The sequence below is a fragment of the Thermobia domestica genome, chromosome 10, assembly GCF_964235325.1.
Source record: "Thermobia domestica chromosome 10, izTheDome1.hap1.1, whole genome shotgun sequence".
NCBI classification, from domain to species: domain Eukaryota; kingdom Metazoa; phylum Arthropoda; class Insecta; order Zygentoma; family Lepismatidae; genus Thermobia; species Thermobia domestica.
The window spans coordinates 113,286,320-113,310,748 of record NC_137463.1 but is presented as its reverse complement, the minus strand read 5'-3'; the positions used below and the strand labels follow the sequence as shown (position 1 = coordinate 113,310,748).

General features: G+C 35.7%; 1 protein-coding gene across 1 annotated transcript in view; it reads right to left on the bottom strand.

Moving 5' to 3' along the window:
- The window catches only part of LOC145662061 (uncharacterized), a 43,613-nt gene extending 38,312 nt beyond the window's left edge, over window positions 1-5,301 (bottom strand). Inside the window, exon 1 of the mRNA XM_081727395.1 lies at window positions 4,999-5,301. The gene's annotated coding sequence lies outside the window, so the exon portion shown is untranslated. The remainder of the gene's footprint in view (window positions 1-4,998) is intronic.
- Between the last annotated feature and the right edge of the window lie 19,128 nt (window positions 5,302-24,429).

The following is a 24,429-nucleotide window of genomic DNA, read 5'->3' as shown; positions in this document are numbered from 1 at the left end:
TCTGGGGGAAGAGGATTTTCTCCTGTTCAGCTGGTGAAATTATCACAGCCTATGAATACTGTTCTTCTTTAACAAAATTCAGTTCATATTATTTTAACCACCCCTAAGTTGCTTCATGATGTTGGATCCAGAATTAAATTCCTGGGATTTAAACGAGATGACGTACACCTGTAGCTAATATGATGTAAGCATTTGGACACGTAATAAACATTTTTCCTAAAGCCGACACCGGGATCCTGTTTTTTAAATTACCGCGAAAGATAAAAGTTTATTATAATATTAGATTTGAACAAAGGCAATCCAACCAATATTGTTTTTATAATAGTAATAGTAAGATAGCTTTATAGGTGTTATATATAGTTTCATACGAGTTTAAAAGTCATGCACAAATATTTCCTTGCCTTGTTTAGGCGCTCTTCTCGTCAGCTTCTCAAGTAAACAATTAATGCAGAAAAATTATAATATAAATTGATAGATTTTGTGTTTATAATTAATCCTTTCTAGTTTTAAATTATATTTCACCAAAGTTTGTAAGATATTTGTATCAGGAAGAAGAGATCAGAAGGGCAGTTGAGGTTAAAATGTCAAACAGAATTCTCAACTAATGGTCCTTCACATGTATTCTAGATTCTAAAGGCGACCTCAGTGTGGAAGAAGTCGGGAAGGGTTGGTTAAAAGAATTAGCAACCGTTTGGTCGTAAACTGAACTATTTTATCATAGCTGACAAAGCTTACCTACTTGTCATTCATATGTTATCGCTAAACGGAGAGTAATTGAAATGGTTACAAACTGAAATGTTATGAAACTGGAAGATATCGAAAGTGGATACAAAACTTGTTGTTGTGACGCTGAATCAATATCAGAAACTTATTTCTCACTACCTCTCATCATTTATACTCAAAAATGATCAATATTGAAACCGAAGGTAGTATAATATTTCTATCATTTTCGGTTGCAATAGAGGAATTAAGTCGAGTATTGAAATCTTACAGTATTAACTCCATAATTGAAGAGCTGTTTTTCTCTATGTATTACCGTTTTGCAGTGTTGTACTGAGTATTCTAACTGAAAATTGTAGATTCCTATCACTTACAGTTGACATGGGACATATTTCTTGCGACAGTATATTGACTCCGAAAAGCTGCTTCTACTTAAATCCCACTGTTATTTTTCTGTGGAAATTAATACGAAACTCGAAAGTAGAAAATCCCTACCACTTCCGTTATTAGTAGAGAGAGACACACAGGAAATGAAAAACTGGTTTCTTAAGACGTTGAATCCATTTTTAAAAAACGCTTCTAGGTTTTCGTTATATTGCTAACAACGTTGAAACCAGACAGTGTATATTTGTACTACTATATGTTAACTAGAAGGTTAACAGAAATAGGGCGTACATTTGGGACAATCAATCAGTTTCAGAAAATCGAACAATCATAGTTCTCAACCATTTTTGTTCTATGGAGGTCAATATTAAAACCCGAAGTAGTGGTAACTTCTACCACGTTTGTTTCTAGTTGAGTGTAATGGGCGGAGATAATATATTTTCTTAATATGCTGAATCAGTTCCAAAACATGTCATTGAATGAAAATGTCTTTCGCTTTCCGCTTTCTGTTACTGGTTTGTTTATGATGATTAACATTGAAATAAGAAGTACTAATAAATGTTAACAGTTTCCGATTTTAGTAGAGATGGTATATTTTTTCTAATCCGATAATGGAGGTTTTGGGTTAGATTCCCGGTAGAGACATTCGATCGAAAAAGTGTAAGAGTTTTTTCAGGCCAGCTACCCAGAGTAAGGTTTTCTTATTTTTTTTTCAGATAAAAGACGGGAAGGCACGTAACATACAGGTCCCAAGCACTTCCTTCCTTCTCCAATCTTTTCTTTGTTCTTTTTTCTCGAATAGTGTGATCGCCGAGGAACGTCATCTCTCATACGTGACGGGCTAACATGAACATAGAGGCCAAAAACCTAGAAACCTATTTCCTAACGGTAACCCTGAAACATTGAATGAATTCCACAACCCCTTTTGTGACTATCTATTATCACACCTCTTCTAAGATGATCAAGGTTGAAATTATTAACAATTGATTTCTACTAATTTCGATTTGAAAAGGTTAACGGAGAAGATGGAACATATTCTTGGGACAATAAATCAACTCACAAAATTAGCTCCTCGACATCTCTCACCGTTTCTGCTCTATGGATATCACTATTGGATCCAGAAGTACTAGTAAATTTCTTGCACTTTCGATTTTAGTAAAGTGTTACGAGTGAAGGTGATATCTTTCCTTGAGACTCTGAATCAATTAAGAAACAAAACAGTTGTCGTTATGTAATACAGTTTTTGTTCTGTAACGATCAACGTTGAAACCGCAAACTCTTGATATCTACCACTTGCGGTTTGAATATTAGTTTAACGATGGAGATGGAACAGTTTGTGATACCTCTTTTCTGATACATTTTTTTGCTCTTATACCTGCCGACGGCGGACAGTTGAACGATTATGCTCGTTCTATAAGATTTCTGGTAATTATACATACCATAGTTGGAAATACATACATACATACATACATACTAAGTGAAATTGTGGAGTGTATGGAATGTATATTTGGAAAAGTTTAAAAATGAGTAGAATAATTTGACGAGAAAGGTCTAAATTTATGAGGTAAGGTGCGAGAGATATGTGAGAAGTGAAGGGCCACTGTAGAATTTGAATATGTTTTGTTAAGTTCTTGTTTTGAAGTAAAAGTTGTGTTGTTCAGCACTCATGATGGACAACATACAGCAGAATGTTGTGCAATGACAGGTAGTGGGTTCATCAGTGTGCAGTATTTCTAACTTGCAAAAAATATAGTTAAGTGCAACATGTACATTCGGGGTACTTTCGACAGATTCTTCCCCCCTTTCGTTGTGATTTTTAATAATTATGTATCATAAATACTGCATTAGTATTAACATATAGAAAATATCCTTTTTCCATTGCATGAGGTGCTCCTAGAATTTGAACAAAATGTCAGTAGCCATAGAGGCCGTAAAGAACGCAATACAACTTGCTACTGCTTCAGGAGGTTTTCAAGTCCCTCGGATACATTACGTGTCAGGTTAATGAAAGTTAACTGCAAGAAACATTTTGTTGAACATACAACATTTACTGAAGAAGATGAACACGCACTAGAAGAAAAGTTAATTATGTTAGACGGGTATGGGTTCATCCAAGAAAATGAGATGTGCTACTGTAAAGCGAAAGACAATAGTGCCAAACTTTTAACATCTGCACAGAAAAATGTAAGATAGAAAAATCGAAAGGTAGTGACATATAAAAGAATGTACAAATATAAAAATGTTGCAAAACACAGTAACAAAAATGAGAAAACTCAAAAAGAAAACTATTGTGCTATCTTCTGAGGTTAGCTTACGGCAAAAAGAATGCAGTTGATTGAGTTCAATGTACAAAATATTTTCACCGGTTTAACGAAGACTGTGTTCTTCGTCCAGACGATCCCTTCTTGGTGTGTCAACAATGTGAAATTTCAGACAAATATAAGTACAATGTTTTCTCTTTCCTGTATACGAAGCTAACACTAATATTTTAATCTATAACCACACCTTGGTAACATATGATTAACATAAATTAAGAAATACTTTATCATGAAGTACAGAATTTTTCTGCTCTCTGCACTAGTTCACATTTAGCACATTATTTTTAAAAGAAATTCTTGTTTCATACATTTCTTGTAACAACAAATTTTGTGATTATTCTTTCCCTCACTTGTAACTCAGAGACATTTTAAAATATTTTTCGGGGCTGTAAATAAAGGTATTCTACATTCGTAAACTTATAGATTCCCGTGTGGAATTGTGCGTTGTGGAATTATTAGTGACACTATCATAGTACATAAGGTTCTAATGTTGATGTCGGGATTACCTCAACAACCTGTCGGTCTTCCCCATAGAGTTGGGAAAGACCAACATTTCTTCATCTTTCATTTCAATTGTGCCTCCACAGCCACACATTGCTTTTGTGTAGCATGTATTGTATCTGTCAACTAGCTGAAATAATTTTAGCTTAACATCCTATGATTATGAGCTTTAGGCTAAAAGAAACTGATGATCAACACAGGAACTGATGATCAACACAAGTAAATGATTGTGAAAGTCAATATTTTGTGCTCCCCTGCCGGGAATGGAACCTAGGAAAGCATGCACTAAAGGCACATGCGCTAGCTCTTAGGCCAACACGGAGGACAAGGTGAGTTTTTTTCCCATAAGTGATAATAATTAAAATTGAATTAAATATTGGTTGTGCTACAGCATATTGGAAAACAAGTACTGAAATTCAGTAGTTATGATCCCTCACTTTGTGTGACTGCAGTACGATGTCTCTATTTCTGGAATATTTCATTAGTTTCAATTAATCCTGTTATACTTACGTACATTTCCAATTATAGTGACAGGTTAACCTTCGTTAAAGGTTATATATGTAGTAAAATTGCATCAAACTATATAGGACAATGTGTTAAACTACCAGTAGATACGTTTTGTTGGCATTTTATTAGTATAAACTATCTGACAGTGCTTACTTTGAAAATGATTTCGTATTCTACTAACGATATATATATTTCTGTGTTTTTACTCAGTAAATTTTTTCACATAATTTGTTTGTATTACGATATTTAATATTGTAGTTTTGCTGTAGTTTGTGCTTCGAGAATATCCATCGAAACCTCACACAATTATTTGTGGTTCAAGTGATAGAATGTGCACGCCTCATGTGAGGAGTTACAAGTTCTATAGAACTCCATAGAACTTATTATCATTGAGATCGTAAATGCTCTTGAGGTCCTCTTGTCTTCACAAAATATTCTTTAATCATATACTCTTGTACTATTCCTATCCGTTTGCCTATAGAGATAAAATAAAAATACCAAAATGGCTTTAATACTGCTGGACATAGTACAAAAGAAATATTTAATGTCTAATTGAGGTTAACTTTACCTTTCAGATGATGATCTTCTTACAAGACGTTTGAGTCCTCAGAAACGCAATTATTGTGCTCTTTGCTGACGAAGCCATGGGAGATAGGCTACAGAAAAATCAGAATAACTCAATTCTTCTATTGGTTGAATGCACCAACGAGCAGATTATCTGCTCTTTGCGCTTCCTACATGTTCGGCGTTGTATATTTTCAGATCCAGAAACGTATTAAATGTTATGTTCCGTGTCCAGGTCTTCTGCGTTCAACTTACACTTATTGTTACACAAGAAGAATTAATTAATATAGCGCATATAAAGTAGCTTATATCTTTCAATGTATAAACAACTGAACACTAATGTTAACTTCTATAGTTATTGATAACAAATAAAATACGATGTTTCAGAATGGCTTTTCGAATTATTATTGTACATATATATGAGTCATTTATAACAATATATAAAAGAAGCCAATTCTTAATTTCATAACAATGTGCTGTCATCTATCGGATGTTGTAAAATAGAATATGAGGAGTTCTTTCTATTTAAACTTCCTATTGAAATATATGTTTCTAAGAGTTAATATTTCACTGACAACTTCTAAACAAATCTGAAACTTTACTACAATTTGTATAAGCAATTGACATTTAAAAGAATAATATCCATGTCAATTTACGTTTCAAGGTTAAAGAAAGGCATGTATTACGGTGGCTGTGGGTGGTAATGAAAGCAGAGACAATGAACGTTATAGTAGTCACCTAAATGGTACAAACACAGAATTGGATACATTTTAAAACTTAGGGCAATCAGTAGATAAATGACAACTAAAATGAACTTCTTTCAAATAGGACAAGAATTATTACATCATTAGAGTGAATTTTTTAAACATATGTATTAGATCACTTAATTACTTGCCTTCTTCATGCCGATGTGATGTAAATCTGCACTCTTTAAACTTGTTCCGTACTTTCATTACTCCATTCGTTTCGTATCTCCAAACACAAGTTAAAACCAGAGTTAGCATGCGTTACTTTCAGAAAAAAATCGTCCGAATGTTAAGTTATTAGACATGTAAACAGGTTATATATACATGTAAAATGGTGGAATTAGTGTATTTAGAAATATTCCCCTACATTATTGGATTAGAAGGAAATTCACACATTGTGTTTGTGTTAGGTAGGACTTTCAGATATATGATTTTTTAGATATCAAAGTAAATATACATAGACCCTATTGCCTAGCAAACTTTGACCGGTCACGGTCTGTCTTCGTTCCCTAAGTTCGGTGTCCCTGGTGTAGAAAAATTAGATTTGAGCTTAAATGTTCCAGTACACCGGCCACCATAGAAGTAGCCTGATCGTCTTATATCTAAAATATATTCTGCTAGTCCAACAACACTATGAATCTACTGTAGTTGTATCTCGATCACAGTCTGAGTCTGTAACGTCAGGACAAAAGACGAAGTCCAACCATTCAATTACGTATTTTCGATGTGTCTGTGTAGTAGTTCTTCGCCAATTTTGGTCGTAGTAATCACCACAAGAGACAATTTAGATACGGTAATTTAAAGTATTCAGCAACTACCTCTATAAAAATTGATGCGGTGCGGATCCTGGAACATGGATATTTGGATAGTGCACGAACCAGTTCGATACGTGAAATCTTGACCCAATTACGGTAGTTCCAATAGTTTTGAGGTATGGACCGTTGAAGTTCATATTTTCATGTTTTCGGTAGCCGATAAACCCGAAAGGAAGCATTTGTACACCTAGGTCGGTCTACACTTTTTGTCTCATCTCGGTGTCAGCAATCACCTCTCAAACGTTGTTTTAAACACTATATATGTGATTCCGTTAGTCCGTACCAGGCCTTTAAATCGAAAATGGTCCGAGATATATACAAACTGAAAAACACGTATCCCATTAGTTGCAAAGGACAACAGAGCGAAGTAAAAAGTTTCATCCCAGGATCCCCCGCAGGATTCCAGACGGGGCTCAATTCAAACTTGTCAAATGGAAAGAGCGGTTCAACTCAAACTTTTCAAATGGAAAGAGGGGTATATTGGACACTCTTCCTACCACTCTTCCGGGTGGTATATCGCTTGAAAGCTCTTGTAAAAAGATAGAAGCTACAACAAGTCTCGATTCTCTACGATCACCCTATGCAGCATTGCGCCGGTCAAAATGTCATCAAAAGTTACATTGAAACCAATATGGTCATCCCTATAAATCTGAAACGGGCAGCCAGACGTAAAAACTGAAAAACAAGTGTCTCATTATTTCAAAAGTACAACATATCACGGTAACTAGTTCGAGATATCCAGGCAGGGTCCACCTCCAAATTAGCAGTTGTTTGATTGTGCTGGAGGGAAGACCCTGAATATTTTGAACAGTTATATTTCCTTCGTAACATGGTTTTCCGGGTACAATACTACAGAGACTGTTCAGTCCTCTTTCGTGACACTACTGAAAAGTGTTGTCTTGTCTCGTAGTGAACACTGGTAACATACACAGTATGGAAATGGAAGCGTTATGGTGGACAGGTAAGCATATTATATTGAAACTTCTAACGTTGTTCTAAGAATTAATTTACCATCGCATAACGTACAAATGTATTATCATATTTACCTTGCAGACGGCTGCTGTGTGTTATGTCACAGATGTGCACTTCATACAGCACGTTTTACATCACGTTTTACCGAACTTGTCGTCCATGTACAGCAAGACATCGGTCCAGACGACGATACTAATTATAGCCCACAGCTTCAAGCTCTGCGTCTCCTATGCTTCGAAGTGTGGTCATTATACGTTGCCTCATATCTTCTGTTGTAGTTGGTCTATGCGTGTAAACAAGCTCCTTGATTCGACACAAGAAACAATAGTCCATGCACGTATGGTCTGGAGAGCGAGGAGGGAAAGGAGTATTGGACACTCTTCCTAACCAACGGTGCGGAAATAAAGTATTTAATGCACCTCTGCATATAAAACAGCATGCGCTGGACAACCATCCAATTGCATCCACATATTACGCCCCACACATCGATGCTCCAACGTCTTTGTCAGTCGATCTGTAGTGTCCAGTACGGATTCTCCGCAGGCCAATAATGCGCATTTAGTAGGTTGACATGACCATCACTTGTAAATATTGTTTCGTCTGTCCACAGCACGTACATACTGAAAAACGTTGGGTTTGTCCTCAATTTCTGACGGGCCCAATTACAAAACTGGAGGTGCTTATTACGATCGGCATCTGTTAGCACTTGGCACGAGGAGATATGATACGGGTGGCGTTTATGCTTCCACAGTATACGCAGTACACTTGTTTGACTAATTCCGCGATCCCGAGCAATATATCTTGAGGATGCATTAGGACGTACTTCGACAGCAGCCAATACATCAATAACGACATCGTTGTCATCTACAATCGGAGCATGTTTGTGGCCCCCATATTGAGGAGGTATGCGCCCTATTTGTTTCAGACGATTCGCTAACCGTCGAAGTACATTATGGGAAATTGATTGTCGCTGTGGGAACCTTGCGTTATAAATTCGGGCGGCAGCTCTATAGTTTTGCCTACATTCTCCTACCACCATTAACATGTCAAATGCCTCCCCGTTCGTATATGGCATTGTTCCAATACAATGCTATCTTTAGCCAACACTGCACTAACACACGATATTATGGTAGTACGTGCCACCTTCTACAATGAAATGGAAGCCTTCTGACACACACATACACACATACAACTCAATTCGTAGTGTGTATTACTTTTGCACAGCACAAGTACTTCACTACAATTCGTACTAACGACCCTTCAGCAAAGCCTACTCAACTTAATGTGAAACAGACTGTGTTCCAGCGTACCTCACGTTCGTGCCTTTCAATTCAAGGTTCTCGGCGACTGTTTCTCTCGAAAGACGTACGTTTTGCACTAAAAACATAAACCAGCAAACAGCACAATCCAGTTGTAGTAATCGTTATCAAAGATGAGTATGTTTATTCATTTCGGTATTTCATTTGAAGTTATACGTTTCATGACATTAATGTCTCATGAATTTCACTTTTACACGACGCATAGGGAAGAAAAGGACAGGTATGGACAGGGCTGGAACCTTGCGTCAATACCATTATTCGCCTGTTGTTACTGAGGAACACTGAGCTTAAGATAGATATACATAGTGTTGTAAATAGAAAAAAAAAACGGTTCGTATTTTTTCAGAAATGTACGTTTTTTTAAGAAAAAAACATTGCCTCTCGTTTTTTTTCTAAATTTCATTTTTTTTTCAAATAGTCATTTGTAATGCATCTTACGTCTATTTAAGTATGAAATATTTTTATGTAGGTGTAATCACCGTATAATGAAAATAAATTAAACGGTAGATACTGATACGCTACAAATATTTTACAATTTACATGAATACCATACCTATTAACAATTCGGGTTTCAGCAGTTTTCATCAATATCAACTAAGAAATAAAAGTAGAAATGAAATTTTGTTTTTTCGTGAAAGCAGGCCTTTAATAAGTACGAAAATAATGTCACGAACAGTATAAAATTCCAATAACTTGTCTAAAGGTAGAAACTAATACTAATTTGCCTAATAGTATTTTTCTAAATGTCATATATAAATAATTTGTCGACTAAACACATGAAGAGCCGGCTCTACCATATATGCAGTGGCGTTTTTACGTTTTTGTTTCGGGAGGGGCTTTGCTAACTTTCGTGGGGGTGGCTTTGCCTGAAAATGTGAAAATTCTGCAAGATATTTCATATACTTTACTATAGTAAATAAGATTTCGGGGGGGGGGAGGAGGGTTAAGCCCGGAAGCCCTCCTAAATACGCCACTGTATATATGCAACACGTGCATTTGCGTGGAACGGCAAGCTTGGATGGTCCGGCAAAATCTGTCATAAGTAAATTATTTAAATTAAATATTTCTTGTTGGAAACAGACTTCATGATGATGGTAGTTACATTTACTAAGCTGACTTTCTATTTGAATACTACATTCATAAATTATGTTTAGGTTGCATTAGTTTAAGGCCACATGGACAATGCTAAAGCAAATGGTCGAATAAATCCGAGCACAAATTGATTGTTGTCCAATGCAAGAATTCAATTCTCGAATAGTAGTGAATTTCTGTTCCATTTAGTAAAAAAAAAAAAATGAAATGAAATCTTTGAGTTTTACGTCCCACAATTATGCCGGTTAGGCTAAAGGAGACGGTGATGATGAGTAATGAATGAAATGGTGGAATGAAGAAAGTGGGAGGAAACGGGAGAACCCCGAAAAAACCCACGCACACGGTGTTTGTCCACCACAAGGTTCACTCGGTGGGGCCGGGGATCGAACCCGGGACCCCAAGCACCAGAGGTGAACGCTCTACCACTGAGCCACCGCGGCCCCCCTTCCATTTAGTAAGTTATCACAGTTTTGATATGAAAGTAGTCTTGTTTTTGTCAGAAGCAAGTTCCTTATCATTGAAGATAGAAACAAGTTTTTTTTTTAAAAAAATGTTAGATGTAGAAGAAAAATCAAGAAATAAAGATAAAAGAGCTAGTTGCACTGGAATTGCAAACTGATGCATTGAGATTGAAGCTCGATAGTGAATTCTATAAAAAGGATTACCATCTTTCCTCTGCAGGTGTGTTTGCTTTATCTTTCACTATCATAATAGACTAACATTTAAAGAAAAAAACAGACACAACGGAATTGCATTTTTAGTAAGTATTTAAGCCTTTCTGAGTGCGACTGCACTTACCCTCACCTTTGTTGTTCATGCTGGAGTAGCATACTTAAAATCATGACTTGTAAGATTTGTTCTTTCTGGAGAAAGGGGGAGGCGTCAAATTAGGCCATTGCACGAGGCGACAAATTGACTAGGACCTGAATAAAGGATGACTCAATTTGAAGTAATGCAGGGTGTTTCAAAATTAATATTAGGGTTTTGAAACTTTGTAGTATCCATTACAATTAACTTACAATTATAAATATATCAAATGAAAGAGCAACTCAAACAGTTTTGTGCACACGCATGTACAGGCATTGTTTCTTCTGTCTGCCGTTAGAAAGAGCAAGTAGCAAAGATGGTGACTAGAGTGCAGAAAGCTTTTTGTGTTTTAATAAAGACTGAATCTGTACAGTGCAACCGTCTGTGTGAAGAATATTAAGGAGACGCTTGCAACTACGCCTTTATTGTTTGCAGTTGCTACAGGTCTAAAACCTACAGACTACGGTTTACGTGCCAATTTCGCAAGTGAAATATTCCTGCATAACAATGAAGATTTTCTGGATCGTGTCGTCTACAGTGATAAATCGATTTTTCACCTAAGAGCTAATGTGAACACTCATAATGTTTGCATCTGGCCGTCAGCAAATCCCCAGGAGATGGTACAATTGAAACGAAACTCCCCAAAATTGAATATGTTTTGTGTCATATGGGCCTTTCTCGCCTATCGACTAGATGTGTGCCGTGTGATGAATGAATCTCACATTGAACACTTGTAGCAAAGACTGTTTGAGGTGGTCTTTTACTTGATGCATTGCTTATAATTATACGTAAAATGTAATAAGTACTACGAAGACTTAAAACCCCAAAATTTATTTTGAAACACCCTACATTTCTCACCAACAGTGTTGGAACTAAGATGTAAAAAGGAGAGAAAATTTTCCTTATAAAGTTATTGTTTACAACGATATTATTATTAGTCGAGATTATAACTACAACAACAACACGAGTTAGTAGTCAAAAGAATGTAATCAAATGTGTACTCGGTGGCCCAGGTGGCCAAAGTGGCACACACAGGTGTGTCACTTGTTTAATCCGCTCCAGTGTGGACACTAATTAAGATATCGGGATATTATTCTTGCAAAATGTGGTTGCACTATAGTTTATCATATTCATTTCTTTTTCTTCTGGTATCGAATTTTCTTCTCAAATTTCACCCCAGTAAAAAGTTCGAGAATTTTCTAATTTCGAATTTCCTTTACTTTTTTCCCTGTAGCTTCCTTCGTTGTAGAAAGACATCCTTAAGACTTGCCAGGTCGATACCTCGGATGGATTCCTAACTGTTGACATCAATTGGACTGGCCTCCACGCAGTCTTGCCAATTAGGGTAATTAAAATTCTCCTATATTTGGGCAAAAAATTAGAAATTTTTGTTTATAAATCCGTACCTATACGTCCGAGTGCAAGTCAACTTGCGCCAATCGAACATTTGTTCTTACTTAACAAACAAAAGTACAGATCGTTACAATGGGTTAATTAGGGGACGCACGTAAAATTCGTATTTAGGTTCTAGCCCTTGATTTTTCTAGTTTTTCCTTACTTTTCTGTTTACCGTAATATAGTTTTGATAATTAGAAGCTTTGTTCCTTAAATATCACCATAATACTTGTAGGATATATTAGTGGTGTACCAATGTGTAATTTAAGATAGTTTGCGTCTGTCTGGTTGCAGTGTTGCCAGCTACAGAATATTTTAATTCCAGATTTTAGGGGGAAATTTTGGAAAAAAATATATGTTTTGTCTCTATTATTTCACTCTTGTTGGCTGTATCGGAACAAACGTACCAGTATCTGGAAGTCTCGTCTTTGCTCTACACAACGCACTATAGAAAGTTTCAATAGAATAATTAAGGGAAGTACAGTTGAGGTTTACAGTGGACCTTGTTCTCCAATTGGAAAGATAACTGTGTTTTTTTTTAAGGTAGAATGAGATATTTCTTATTGACATGCTTACTTTATTAGATATCGTCACAAAACTTGTCGGATATATTAAATGGATACCAAAACTTCTTTTAAGATAGTTTGTGTGTGTCTGATAGTAGTGTTGCTAGCTACAAAAAATTTTAATTCCAGATTTAAGGGGCAAATTTTCGGAAAAATTCCCTTTTTTATTTCTATTATTTCCTTCTTGTTGGCTACATTCGAACAAATGTACCAGTGTCTAACAGCCTCATCCTTAGCCTACACAGCGCGCCATAAAAGTTTCACTAGAATAATTAGGGGAAGTACAATTGAGGTTTATAATAAACATGTTCTGGAAATGGTAAGAAAGTGGTGAATTTCTGAGGTAGAATGAGATTTTTTTTTAATTTCATGCTTACTTTGTTATATATCGCCATGATACTTGTAGGATATATTCTTTGAGTACTACGGTTTATTTCCAGATAGTTTTTGTCTGTCTGATGGCAGCGTTTCCAGCCAAAACAATTAATTCCCACTATTAGGTGAAAAATTCGGAAAATTTCCCTTTTCCACTCTATTATTACCCTCTTACTGGCTACCTTGAAACAAACATACCACTACCTGAAAACTTCCTCTTTTCCCTACAGAACGAACCATAAAAAGTTTCAATAGGATAATTAGAGAAGCTGTACCCCGGCATATTTGATTTTTGCCTCTGAGGCGTAAAAAGTGTCAAAATTTGATGTGTATGACAGAATTTTTTCTTTCTCTCTTTGAATGGAAGCCAGCGACTTCAGGATTTCACTGTACCTTGTCAACACACCAAAGATTTGTTTAGGTGACTTGAACCCATATAGCAGCAGTGGTGCTAGATACAAAAAATTTTTGAAATTCGGTTAGGGAATTTTTGTAAATTTTCACCCCTACATTTCCCTCAATAATTTCCCACCCGTTGGTAACACTTCAATGCAACTTACACCAAAAAGTAGCCACATCCATTTTCTTAAAAACAAGGCCTTAACCATATCAATGGAATGAATAGTTTTTGAGCAATAAGTCACTAACTGGAAATGTAGGAAAACGCCAAAAATGGCCTGGGACCGAAAGGAATAATCACACAATTTTGCTCGTATAGGTTCAAAGAAACAAACGATTTGTAAGTTATGACGGCTTCGACTCAAGTTCTGTTGATTATTTCAATAATCTGCAACATAAATCAATAAATAATAGTTGCCAGAAAAAAAACAAACTTTTGAGAAAAAACATGAAAAAGAACGATGTTTTTTATTGAAATAAAACTTCACAGAAAAAAAACCGTTTTTTTACAACACTAGGTATACAGACGAACCAGGCTGTGACATCATTCAAACCTAGGTCTGGAATTGGGGGGAAATGCATTCTCGAAGGAAAATAACACAATAACGCCGAGAGGGTCGTAACTTGACACTTGGGGATTGGCAAGATTTATACGTCATTGGATAGCACACGGCAAGTCCATAATACAGATCTATTTATACCGCCGTTTTGGGCTCTGGGCTGAATGCGGGCAAATGGTTCAAAACAACATGTCCCAAGGAAATGTTCCGTATAATTGATGTACCCTGGAGAGTTATGGTGTGCATCATGGAAACAAATCATCGTGTAGTGCACACAGGCGAAATATTTCGTCCGTTGCACTAGCCAGTCGGGAGGATACAGTGTTCAATTTCGTTGATCCCGTAGTGTCGGAGGTCTGGGAGGGGAGAGGCCACCTTAAGAAGCAACATCCCAACTACCGACAAAGAGCTTCCAAACACACATCCTGTGCGGACACCAAGGTCAAGATCTGGGAAGAGCCCCAGACCTCTTACAAAACGGATGCAGGAAACATTGGTAGAGCATGGTTGCCTCGTTCCACATCTCGAAGAATTCTATGGAAGCAAAATGAAAACAGTTGTTTCTCCCGACCGATTAGTGCCATTGACTCAATATTTTGGCTGTGTGCACCACTCGCTGATGTGTTTTTATGATGAACAACACAACTCTCCAGGGCTAACGGCACTGTCCAGCAATTTTACCGCCAATTCCACTGGAATATGTGTTTTTTCACATTCATTTCAATGCAACTTTTGATGACATTTTGACATGACATTCTGCCGCCGTGTTGCATAGAGTGATCGTAGCGAATCGGGACTTGTTGTAGCTTCTTTCCTTTTACAAGAGCTTTCAAGCGATATAATACATGATCCCTCTTATCATTTGACAATTTTCAGTTGGACCCCGTCTGGGACCCTGGGCGAAACTTTTTACTTCGATCTGTTGTCCATTGAACATCATGTGACACTGGATTTTCAGTTTTTTTTCCGTCTGGCTGCCCGTTACAGATTTATAGGGATGCCCATATTGGTTTCAATGCGACTTTTGATGACATTTTGACCCGCCGCCATTTTGTATAGGGTGATCGTAGAGAATTGGGACTTGTTGTTACTTTTTTCATTTTGCAAGTGTTTTCAAGCGATATACCAGTTGTCCCTACTTTCCATTTAACAAGTTTGAGTTGGACCCTGTCTGGGACCCTGCGGGGGACCCTGGGACGAAACTTTACTTCGCTCTGTTGTTCTTTGGAACTAATGGGATACGTGTATCTCAGTTTGTACATATCTCAGACCGTTTTCGATTTAAAGGCCTGGTACGGACTAACGGAATCACCCTACCACGTAAGTCTTAAAATTAAACATTATCCCGACGAGAAATGGTTGGTTAGATTGTCTTGTAGCGTATATAGTAACCACCATTTAAAATATAGCTATCAATTTATATTATACATAATGTTTTACGTTACATTTGAGCCCAGAGTCCGTGTAAGTTTTAAAAAATGTCAAAATGATCCAATCACATTAAATCAGGCACGACAAACTATATCACTATTACCTTTAGTCTCCAAAACTTAATTATTTATACTTTTCTTTTTCGGTTGTCGTAGCAACGTTTTTAAACAAGCAACTATCTGCTGTTACGATAACTATAAACGCAAATTACACCTATAAAACCAACATATATTTTAACTATCGAGATAAAACCTTATTTCTTTCTATTTAGAATAAACAATATTTATATTCATTTTTCTTCTTCTACACGACATATTCTATATTTTTATGCGCCTTGCCTAAAACCAAGGTATAAAAACTGAAGAAATTGCAAAATAAATATACAATATCGTTGTATAAATGACTCCTGACGAGGGCTTCTTAAATTGGTTATTTTTTAAGAAAGAATCCTGGACTGTTACATAATTTTGCATATAAGGTTATATTACTTTTCGAATAGCCCTCGTATATATAAATTACAATACATGTATATTCATTTCTTTTTATCTCATTCTTATATTCATTTAACAATTAATTCTATTTTATTGTATAAAATTATCAACGAAGAGGACTAATTCAAAAAATGTGATCAATTTATTTATTATTTAGGTCCAAAAATATATTCTTTAAATCAATATTATGGGAGGTCATTGAAGAATCAACTCAGTATGTACTGACATACTATATAACTTATTTCTTCCATTTGCACAAAATTAACATAGCTTTGATAAACAACATTTGTATCAATGCATAGATGTAAATAGCATAGAATTCAGAAGAAGTACGAATTACGAAGAAATTATCCGAAGTGAAATAAAACAAAACTTGATCAATATCATTATCAGGAACAATACAAATAAAGAAATTATTATATTAAGAATCAGCAAAGTTTATGTAGGTTAGAATACGGTATAACATGTTTTATTTATTCAAGTATATTTATCATAACTTTTAGTAAACGATATTCGTATTCATATCACAGCGTGCTGAAATCCATCATTTTTATTATTTTTTATAGAATTCAAACAAAGTACGAATGACAAATGAAATTATAATTGTATCCAAAGTGTAAATAAACAAAAACCCATTGAATATATTTTCTAGCACGCCACAATATTAGCTTAAGTCACATTGCCAAAGGGTTCGGTTAAGTTACATTGTACGCTACAATCTTGAGTACAGTTCTGTCTATGATTTGCTTCAACGGTACTCGGATTTCTATTTTGAGAATTTCTGCCACTTATGAATCTATTGTGAAATCCATTTCGTGTAAAATTACATTTATTGTTCGCTTGATTCTTGAATTATTACGATTATTGTTCCTGTTTCTCCTAAAATTAGATTCAGTTCGATTACCGGTAAAATTAGGTTCAGTTCTATTATCGTTGCCATGGAATTTGTTATTACTTCTCACATTAAAATCTCTTTCTTCTCTGACACTGATATTGCGAACAGGTACACAGCTAGCTTGATTACGATTAGCATAGGCTTGATTTCGATTACTTTGACATTCAAAATTTTGCACTATCATAATCTGGTGATTGAAATTAACGCATTCTGCAGAAATCAACATTTGTTGCAACTTAAAAGGTAACAAGATTCGGATTGATGCTATTATTCTTGATTCCTGTTGCTTTGGATTAATTAACTTCAATTCATTATATACGGATGTCATAAAATCAGTTAGGTTCTTATCAATTTTGGGATTAAACTCTCTGTTTCGAACCAAAGCGTCTCGATTTGCCAACATGAAATCGTTCTTGAAATTAGAAATAAACAATTTTTAAAATCTAAATAATTACGTAAATTGCTTTGAACTATTCTGAACACGGTGGTAATAAAAAATGAGGCAGAATTTTCAACAATTTAGATCGGTCTACTCCCATTAAATCACACTATTCCTCGAATTTTTCTAGGAAAGTACTGGCCGGTATGTCATCTGATCTTCCGCTAAATTTTGTCAGGAATCTGATTTCACTAAATCGAAAATGATTATTTTTACCAGTATGCTTACGATGTTTGGAATTTACGTAGATGTTTTTCCGGCGCTGAGAGAAGCGATTTCGTCTACCATCTCTCTCTAGATTAGCTACACTATCTTCCTTTTCGGAATACCCTTCGGATGATTACTATCCCTACTCCTCTGTATTCATATGGTATGGGTTCAATATTAATAGCCGGAACTCGATCATCACTTGCCGTACCAAATTTTTCTTTAATGGCATTTACTTCCTCTTGTAATTCCCGTATCAGATTGGTATACTCATTCACTAAAGTTTCCACCACCTCTACCGAACTTTGTATGTCAGTGAATGGATGTAAAATCTGTTCCATTTTATAATCGGTTTGTGCTCATTTTGAATGTATTTGTTGGTTTATTCTTTCCAATTTACTGCCCATTTTAGTATCCATTTGCTTAGTTATTTGCTCAAATTTTACATCCATTCGTTGTTCTAATTGTTCCATCTTTTGTTGTGTTACATGTGATATTTGCTCCAGCTTGGTATCTATAGTTTGTTGTGTTAGAAGTGACATTTTTTCGAGCTTGGTGTCTACTTTTTTTTTTTTTTTGCTGTTGCTGTGTTATTTGGTGGGACATTTGCTGACCAAGCTGTCTTATAAGATCAGCCACGTTCGTTGAAGAGTTCATACCTGGTAACTCTACATCACCGCCTTCCTCATTCATATTTTCATTTCCAGCCACTCATTTCTATGTTTCTATAGATTCTTTTCCCACTTCTGAGTAAAGTTTACTCCGTGTTGTACTCTATGCTGAGACAGCTTTACTTTTCTTGAAACTAATATCAATACTCCTGGTCGGTAAACCACCATCTAAAATGTAACGTCCTGGGCGAGAAAACACCATCTAAAATGTAACGATTAATTTAGATTATACATATATTTTTACGTTACATTCCAGCCCACAGTTCGTGTAATTTTTAATTACGTTAACACGGTCAAAATACATTAAATCAGGCACGACAAATTATATCACTATTACCTTTATTCTCCAAAACTTCATTAATTATACTTTTCTTTTACAGTTGTCCTAGCAACGTTTTTAAACAAGCAACTATCTGCTGTTATGATAACTATAAATGCAGATTACACCCAGGCCCGTACTGGGATACTAATAAAGGTGGTGGACAAGTCTACTAAAAGGGCGCCCATACAAACGGGAAAATATATTGCTTTAGTATTAACGTAAATAGCTAATTTGTAGAAACCTCTAATAGAAATCCTCTTTACTAGAGAAAAAAATTTAGTTCCCGTAATAACATTTCTGTCAAATAAAAAGAAGCTAAACATGTCAACAACTTAATATAGCGCTATGGCCTATGAACACAGGAGGTTCAGTGTCGCGTTTACAAAATCTCTCTATTGATTTCTGTCCTTAGTCAGCTGGAACCAGTTTCTATTTTATATTCCAACCTCTGGAACAACCATTTTAATATTGTCCTTTCATCTGCGCCTCGGTCTTCATAGTGGTCGTTTTTCTATTTCGATTTCCAGTTAGAACCTTGAAAGCGTTTCTAATTTCTTCCATTCTGGCCACATGACCTGACCATTTGAGCAACCTAGACTTGATGAACGTAACAATGTTTGATAAACATATAAATTATGCACTTCCTCATTATGAAGTTTTCACCATTCCCCATTCCCGTTCCTCTTGGAGTCCAAATATCTAAGAATCTTGATTTCAAATACTTTGTCTGCGATTTTCCCTCAGAGTCAGTGATCATGTTTTGCAACCTTACAGAACAACAGGCATGATTATCGTCTTATATTTTAAGCTACAAATTCCTGAACAGAATTTACGACAACAAAAATTTTTAACTGAATAATAACACGAAATCCCTGCTTTCAGTTGACATCAAATTTCTTAGTGATTATAGTTTTGGTCTATTAATAATGATCCTAGCTATTTGAAAGTATCCACTTTGTCCAAAGTAAATATTATTTAGTATTTTAACGCGTCCATAAAATACAGTATTAAGATCTCGACAAACTTCCATGTATTTAGTTTTCTCTGCATTTACTTCTAAACCCATATCCCTGCAAGTATTAATCAAGATTTCTGCTTTTGTTTCTATTGTTCTATCATCCCTTTTTAAATTTACATCATCAGCATACGCCATGACCTGGTAAATACAATTCAGCTCTAGCACCTGATTGCTGTCTTTGATTGTCCTTATCGTGCTCTCCAGAACAAAGTTAAATAAGGACGAGAACGCATCTCCTAGTTTCAGGCCATTCTCGACTTGAAAGCTCGTGGAAAAAATTTCCTACCCGGACTTTACTTTGGGATTCATTTAAACATATCTTAGCTAATCTACCCTTTTTGGTATTCCAAATTCTGTAAGCATGGTTGTACAATGCTTCCCTCCTACCCGAGTCTAAAGTCAATAATTGATATGCCAGGATATATTCCCATATCTTTTCAAGTATTAGTCGAATGGTAAATATCTGGTCGGTAGTTGATTGATTCTATCTAAATACTCAATGTCGAATAAAGGTAATAATCAATGTCCGAAAACGAAGAGATTATATTTAAAGAAATTAGAAGAGAGCCAGGTAAGAGAGGAATACCAGATTGAAGTTTCGAATAGATTCTCGGCTTTAGAAGATTCGGAGTGCACCAGAAGATTGAGGATATCTGGATTGAAATGAGAGATAGCATTAAAATTTCAGCAAAAGAAAAATTGGGACACGCGGAAATACGTAGGAACAAACCATGGTTCGACCAGGAATGCATTAAACTAGCAGAGAACAGAAAACAGCAAAATTACGCTAGCTACAAAATCCGAATGAAATTACACTAAATTTCTCAGATATCAGGCGGAAAACTTCCAAAACTTTTAGAACAAAGAAGTGCAATTTTCTGAAAGCTAAAATTAAGGAACTTGCAGATAATAGTAAAAAGAAAATCATCCGGGATATGTATAAGGGGATCAGCGAATTTAAGAAAGACTATCAACTGCGTGCTTATATATTAAAGAAATCTGACGGTAGAGTTCTCACTGATACAGATAGCATCTTTAATAGATGGAAAAAAATTCTTTTCGATCTGCTTAACACGCAACCAAAAACTAGTGTACGTGGAGAAAAGGAGATACACGCAGCAGAACCGTATATTCCAGATCCCAACCGAATAGAATTAGAAACCGCTATAAAGAAATTAAAGAAACACAAATCTCCTGGTGTAGATGAAATTCCGGCTGAGTTAATTTTAGCTGGAGGCAAAAAATTGTGGAACATGATACACAAACTCATTCTCCTTATCTGGAACAAGGGAGAATTGCCACAAGAGTGGAAACAATCAATCATTGTTCCAATTCACAAGAAAGGCGACAAAACTGACTGTAATAATTATCGAGGCATTTCTTTTCTGTCAACATCCTATAAAATACTTTTAAATATTCTATTAGAAAGATTTACCCCATACGCAGATGAAATTATTGGAGATTATCAGTAAGGATTTAGACGAAGTCGATCAACTATCGACCAAATATTTACCATTCGCCAAATACTCGAAAAAAAGTGGGAATACAATACCCCGGTACGTCAACTATTTATTGATTTTAGAAAGGCGTACGACTTGTTTACGAGAGAAACATTATATAACGTTCTTACAGAACTTGGAATTCCGAGAAAGCTAATTAGATTAATTAAGATATGTTTAAATGAATCCCAAAGTAAAGTCCGGGTAGGAAAATTTCTGTCCACGAGCTTTTACGTCGAAAATGGCCTCAAACAAGGAGATGCGTTGTCGCCAATATTATTTAACTTTGTGCTGGAATACGCTATAAGCAAAATCAACGATAGCAACCAGGGCCTAGAGTTGAACGGTATTCACCAGGTTATGACATATGCTGATGATATAAATTTAATAGAGGATGATATAGAAGAACAATAGAAAAACTGCAGAGATCTTATTGAACGCTTACAGGGATATGGGTTTAGAAGTAAATGTAGAGAAAACTAAATACATGGAAGTGCGTAGGGACCATAATACAGCAAATTATAGATGCGTTAAAATATTAAATGATACTTTTGATAAAATGAATAGTTTCAAATATCTAGGATCAATATTAACAGACGAAAATCATATACACTCGGGTTACTATTAGGTTCAAAATCTCTTGTCGTCGCGAATTCTGTCGAGGAATTTGAAGCTTAAAATATACAAAACGATAATCATGGCTGTTGTCCTTTATGGTTGCGAAACATGGTCACTTACTCTGAAGGAAGAACATAGACTGAAGGTATTTGAGAACAAGATCCTGATACGAATATTCGGAACCAGGAGGAACGGGAATGTGGAATGGCGGAAACTTCATAACGAGGAACTACATAATTTATATGGTTTACCCAACATTGCTAGGGTCGTGAAGTCTAGGAGGCTTATGTGGGCGGGTCATGTAGCTAGAATGGAAGAAAGTAGAAACGCTTTCAAAATCTTGACTGGAAGACAAATCGGAAAACGACCATTAGGAATACCTCGGCGCAGATGGGAGGACAATTTAAAGATGGATCTCGCAGAGATAGGAATACAAAGTGGAAACTGGATGCAGTTAGCTAAGGATAGAATTCAATAGAGAGCTTTGGTGAACGCGACATTGAACTGCGGGTTCCATAGGCCATAGAGTTAGTTAGTTTTAGTTAGTTGGTTTTTTTTATGAGTAGAACCATAGCTGTGAAGTCGTGATAGTTTTGCCAACGTTTAAGGATAGACCTATATGAATTACTATTTTAATCTGGGATGTAGAAGCACACACGCATATCTCATTTCAGTTTAGTGTGTTGTGTTTGATACTATTTTGTTTTCCACTAGAGCGAAACTGCTTAAACACTGTGCTTCGCCCATTATTTTCGTACTTCAATGATAAAATTCTTGTTCGTGGTCCCATAGTTTGGTTTAACTGGTTCGAATCGTGTACTGTGTGTATTCTTCTACATCCAAGATTCATGTAGGCCTATCCTCAAACGTTGGCAACACTGTACACCAAGATTTTACAGGTATGTTTCTACTCATAATTCGATTTTCTAGATATTATAATTTGTGTTCCGTGCCATTTAACAAAACATTATTTTGTGCTCCGTTGGCAACACTGCATTGCGTTTGGTGTTATTGAGTATATCTGTGGGTACAATGTTTGCTTACTATACTGTCGTGTAAATGTAATTTTGATTACTTTAAATATTTTGAAGTTCATTCTGTGTCAATGTATCTTTTGCATTGTTATCTTCACATGATCCTAGATCTTTCTTCTTCTGTATCTTCTGTGTTTTTTGGGTGTCGGCCCGCGAAACTTTGGATTTCTCACTCTTGTTTACTCCTTTATCGAATGCATATTGTTTGATTGGGCAATGCAACTATCAATATAAGATTTTTCTTGTGAGGAGGGATTTTGATTTGCTTTGTTAGATTCCAAATTAACCTAACTTTGTTAAGTCCAACCATCTGTTTACTATCATTATTGCTGGAATATGAACTTGTTCTCCAATCCCATTTGCACAGGACTTTTCTTCACATTTTGTTTCAATATGCAATTATATATCCATTCTTCCATTGTGCTATCAATTAAGTGCAGGTTTTCAGTTCCATTTGCGGATATACAGGCCCATATTATAACTGAATCGCCTTCGCATTTCACGCCTCCGTAGAAACTGTGTTACATTTTTCATTGGTGGTATTAGACTTCCACCACACTCGATGCACTAGATTCGAACCAAGTTGATTGAGTTTTGTCTAATCCTACCAAATTTCCTGATTCCAAAATGTTTGGAGCTGTCCACATATTGTTGTGCAAACCGCAGCCTTGCGACATGATTCTTGTCAATAATATAGGGTTTATTTTGAGGTATCCGACAGTGAAAATGATTTTTCCATTAAACACAGCTAATTGTTTGATTGCTAACTGCTAACCTGACACCTCTTCAACCAACAGACGAACTTTCGGTACTTTTCTTCGTGGGCTTTTTTGAAACTGTCTAATGATGAAACGTTCTAAGCGTTCGTCAACTAGTTTATCTTACCAAGGAGTGTTGTCTATTTTGCCTTTATATTTGAACTTTTCTACAACGTACTGCAGAATAGTATGAAGTCTGTTCATTGTAGCACCAATTTCTCGTAATAATTTGTGCGTAAGGCAAGTTGGACAAATATTTCCTTCTTGCTAGTTCTCAGCTCTTTCCTCTTGATCATTTTCACGGCTCCAAGTGCACAGTCTCGTCTTTAGTTACTGAGCAGTTTGGAAGAGTAGTGTTATGCTTACCTGTGAGCTGTTTCTACCTTGTTGAAGTATGTGCAACAAGTTCCAGGTAGATGCATGAATAGGATTGTTACATGGGAAAATACATTTGTTTGTTTTGCTCGCTTAAATTTCTAAAAAAAAAAAAAAAAAAGGAATTTCTGTGTACTTTTAACGGTCCTGGCTTTGTTTAGGTTACTTTCCCACATGACACGTCGTGTAATACTTTTTGGTTGGAATATACCTCTGGTTTAGTAAACTCTTTTATATATATATATATATATATTACCTTTTTCGGTAAAAATCAATGGACGAAAATGGATGTTAAATTACCAGAAATGAAAACAATGAATGTTAAATAAATAAATAACAAACATGATCAAGAACCTTTAATATAATGTTCTTTGTACTAAATAACTGAGTTTAAGATCTGTTACGACTTAACATGTTAGCTAAACGTTTCCAAGGAATTCTGGAAATCAACAAAAATACATTTCAGCTGTATGCTATCTTCAGTTCTGTGTGCGAAATCTATTCACAATTCAGAGATGATACCAGATGAAACCATATAATAACTTACAACAGATACTAAAAATCAAAGCCCAGTAGAAAACAAAGAAAATGAGGTTGATGTAATTTACTAATCAAAACATATTTTATTTTA